We start from the raw sequence: 4,917 nt of genomic DNA on the forward strand, positions 1-4,917 counted from the left end.
CAGACTGAATCACATGCTTACTCAATCCTATATTTCAGCCATGGGCAAAACCACATATATTAATATTTATATAGACAGTAGATACTCCTTTGGAGTAGCCCATGACTTTGGAATGTTATGGAAGTAGTGAGATTTCCTTACATCTAATGGGGATAAAATTTTAAATGTCCCATATACTCAAGATTTATTAGACGCTATGCTTCTACCAGCCACGCTGGCTACTACTAAACTTCTGAGCATTTTAAACTTGACTCTCTGGAAGCTAAAGAAAACCACCTCATTGATATCTGCACTAAAAATTCTCTACTCTCACAGAAACCAACAACCAAACCTCTAACATGGTCTAAAAAGATGTTCCCCCAAATGATAATCTAGACAGATTAGCTAGAGATACCCAACAACTGGCCCCAGAAAAGGAAAAACAATATTGGAACTCTAGTTACTGTTGGTTCAGTAAAAAGAAAAAGCTCTGGTTTGGACCAAATGATGATCCAGTCCTGCCAGAGACTATAAAATTCCCATTACTGACTACAGTTGACCCTTGAACAACACAATCCTTGAACTGCAAGGGTCCACTTATACTGGGATTTTTTTCAATAAATACATACTACTGTACTACACGATCTGTATTTGGCTGATGTAGAATCTTGAATGCAGAGGGCTGACTGTAGGGGGATCTGTTGCCCTAACCCCTGCATTGCTCAAGGGTCAACCATATGCATTGAATCATTGATCTACTGATAAAATTACAAACTTTATGAGTCAATATTGGGAAAATATTAATAAACCCACTAAAAGTACCTACTTTATTGGCCACGCCCACCCAAAACACAAACCTGGAAAACCTATCTGTGCCACCTAGAACATTTTAAATTACACAGTAGACTGTTCGAGGTTTGGCAGATGGATTTCCTCCAGCTTCCTCAACTCAAGGATATAAATAGGTTTTGGCAACAGTTGTATGTTTTCTCACTGAACTGAAGCTTTCCCTTGTAGATAGGCCACTATCTCTTCTGGGGCTAAGATTCTATTAGAAAGGGCTTCCCTGGTGGCTCAGGCAGTAAAGAATCTGCCAGTAATGTGGGAGACCCGGGTTCTACCCCTGGGTCAGGAACATCCCCTGAAGAAAGGAATGGCTACCCATTCCAGTATTCTTGCCTGGAGAATTCCATGAACAGAGGAGCCTGGTGAGCTACAGTCCATGGGGTCTCATAGAGTTGGACACAACTGAACTACTAACACTTTCACTTTCCCCTAGCAAACCCCACCTCAAACATCATAGTGACCAGGGAATTCACTTCAGCCAGGTGCTAGGACAAGTCTGTGCTGGCTGGCCAGTTCTACAACACATTTACTGTGCTTACCAGCCAAAATCCCCAGGGCCAGTCAAATGCACGAATGGCACCATTAACTCTAAAGGCAAACATTTGTAGAGACTCTTCAAATATCCTGCCCAAAGTCATTGTCATTGGTCCTTCTAAATCTTAGGTCTATGTATCCCTTTTGCAACCCATAAACTCTCACCCTTTGAGATAATCACAGATGCCCAGTGCTCCTAGCTCCTGCTTCTTTTGATCTATAGCTAATAAGAGGATATATATTCAATTATTTTAGGGACTTCCAGATGGTGCAGTGGTAAAGAATCTGCCTGCTGGTGCAGGAGACACAACAGACTCGGGTTTGATCCTTGGGTTGGGAAGATACCCTGGAGTAGGAAATGGCAACCCATTCCAGTATTCTCACCTGGAAAATTCCAAGGACAGAGGAATCTGGTGGGCTACAGTCCATGGGGATCAAAAGAGTTGGACACAACTGAGCACATAGGAATATACTTTATTATTTTAAAGACCTAATTTTTCCTGTTGAAAATAACTATGATTTAGTAGAACAATCTTTTTCACAGCATGCTCTCTGGAGACAAAGGTCTTCGGTATCATCTCTTACAACCTAGAGATTTCATCTCTTAGAAGAGACATCTTCAAAGACATCACTTGGGGACTTCCCTGGTGATCCAGTGGTTAAGACTCAGTTCTTTCAATGCAATGGGTGCAAGTCTGATTCCTGGCTGGGCTTCTCTGATAGCTCAGTTGATAAAGAATCTGCCTGCAATGCTGCTGCTGCTAAGTCACTTCAGTTGTATCCGACTCTGTGTGACCCCAGAGACAGCAGCCCACCAGCCTCCCCTGTCCCTGGGATTCTCCAGGCAAGAACACTGGAGTGGGTTGCCATTTCCTTCTCCAATGCATAAAAGTAAAAAGTGAAAGTGAAGTGGCTCAGTCGTGTCCGACTCTTAGCGACCCATGGACTGCAGCCTACCAGGCTCCTCCATCCATGGGATTTTCCAAGCAAGAGTACTGGAGTGGGGTGCCATTGCCTGCAATGCAGGAGACCCCATTTTGATTCCTGGGTTGGGAAGATCCACTGGAGAAGGTATAGGCTACCCACTCCAGTATCCTTAACCTTCCCTTGTGGCTCAGCTGGTAAAGAATCCACCTGCAGTGCAGGAGACCTGGGTTCAATCACTGGGTTGGAAAGATCCCCTGGTGAAGGGAAAGGCTACCCACTGTAGTTATTTTGGCCTGGAGAATTCCACGTGCTGTATAGTCCATGGGGTTGCAAAGAGTCAGATACGACTGAGTGACTTTCACTCTCCCTTCACTTTGATCCCTGGTCAGGGAACTAAGATCCCACATGCTATGTGGCACAGCCAAAAAATAAAATAATTTTAAAAAATTTTAATTTAATTCCAATTTTGCTGGAAGGGCCCTTACCAACTGTTGTTAACCAATCCGCATACTGCTGAGATCCAGGGAACAGACCCTTGGGTCCACATATCACATCTAAAGAAAGCACCAAACCCTGATTGGACCTGCACAGCAACCAATGACTGGAAGTCAAGATTTCCAGGAATTGAAACAGATGACCGCTGAAGGAGACAGCTTCCCCAAGATGGCCAGACCAGGCCAGGACACCTTTCCCCACTGTTTCTTACCTTTTCTCCCTTTCTTGGAAAGACAATGCTCTTATGTGCCCTTCTCAACCTGCTGCTTATGAGGGAAACCTCTAATGGTTGGCTTTGCCATCAGAAACTCCAGTCTGTACACGAGCAGTGACTCTTTAGTCTGTTCTGTGACCAATGTTTCATTTACCCTTCAGTTCAGTTCAGTTCAGTTTCTCAGTCGTGTCCGACTCTTTGCGAGCCCATGAATCACAGCACGCCAGGCCTCCCTGTCCATCACCAACTCCCAGAGTTCACTCAGACTCACGTCCATCGAGTCCGTGATGCCATCCAGCCATCTCATCCTCTGTGGTCCCCTTCTCCTCCTGCCCCCAATCCCTCCCAGCATCAGAGTCTTTTCCAATGAGTCAGCTCTTCGCATGAGGTAGCCAAAGTACTGGAGTTTCAGCTTTAGCATCATTCCTTCCAATGAACACCCAGGGCTGATCTCCTTTAGAATGGACTGGTTGGATCTCCTTGCAGTCCATGGGACTTTCAAGAGTCTTCTCCAACACCACAGTTAAAAGCATCAATTCTTCAGCACTCAGCTTTCTTCACAGTCCAACTCTCACATCCATACATGACCACTGGGAAAACCATAGCCTTGACCAGACGGACCTTTGTTGGCAAAGTAATGTCTCTGCTTTTTAATATGCTATCTACGTTGGTCATAACTTTTCTTCCAAGGAGTAAGCGTCTTTTAATTTCATGGCTGCAATCACCATCTGCAGTGATTTTGGAGCCCCCCAAAAGTAAAGTCTGACACTGTTTCCACTGTTTCCCCATCTATTTCCCATGAAGTGATGGGACCAGATGCCATGATCTTCATTTTCTGAATGTTGAGCTTTAAGCCAACTTTTTCACTCTCTTCTTTCACTTTCATCAAGAGGCTTTTTAGTTCCTCTTCACTTTTGCCATAAGGGTGATGTCATCTGCATATCTGAGGTTATTGATATTTCTCCCGGCAATCTTTATTCCAGCTTGTGCTTCTTCCAGCCCAGTGTTTCTCATGATGTACTCTGCATAGAAGTTAAATAAGCAGGGTGACAATATACAGCCTTGGTGTACTCCTTTTCCTATTTGGAACCAGTCTGTTGTTCCATGTCCAGTTCTAACTGTTGCTTCCTGACCTGCATATTGGTTTCTCAAGAAACCTATATTTATCCTCAATGGCACTAATTTCACTCAACTTCCCCTCAACGTTATCTATAGACTGAAACTGCTGTCAACATTCCCTCCCCTGAACACCACACTGATGACATCAATGATAGTACCATCCTAGATAAAATTATGTCACTACAGCAACTGCCCCACTCAAGCCCCTATTTTTATAATGTTTGTCCAAAAAAAAAAGACAAAACAAAACTTAAAGTCAAGTACCCTGTGCTGTCGTGTTAGAGAATGGTCCTTTTGGCTTAGAGGAATCCTTCCAGAATGCTCTCAAAACATCACTGACCCCTGGTTGACTAATGCCAATAGCTCTATTTCCACAAATTCACTAATAAACGATGAGACTTCAGCCAGAGTCCTTTGTGCTCATCTGGTTTCATCTGTGTTTGTGAAGGATGTTATCATCCCTGGGTTTATAAATGTCAGGATAGTTGGTGAATGGGAGGACAATGCTCACTAGGACATCTAGTTTTTCCACTGTCCATTTATAACTGATCTGAAACTGGACCAACCCCTTAAGCCTACATCAGAGAATCCAAAGTTAACTGGCTGGCAGGGTCCAAGACCCTGGGTTTGCCTCATCAGGAGATCTTTCTTCTTTTCTTGGTTTGGAGTATACATTAGTGAGCACACGGTTAGAAATCTGTCCATTACCCTAGGTAACACAGCTGACTCTTCACTGCCAGAGCAATAGCTGCTCAACAACAGCGTTAGATTTCTTTCAACTTTAGTAACAGCAGAGCCAGTTA

The sequence above is a fragment of the Oryx dammah genome, unplaced genomic scaffold (assembly GCF_014754425.2).
Source record: "Oryx dammah isolate SB20612 unplaced genomic scaffold, SCBI_Odam_1.1 HiC_scaffold_3, whole genome shotgun sequence".
Lineage (NCBI taxonomy): Eukaryota > Metazoa > Chordata > Mammalia > Artiodactyla > Bovidae > Oryx > Oryx dammah.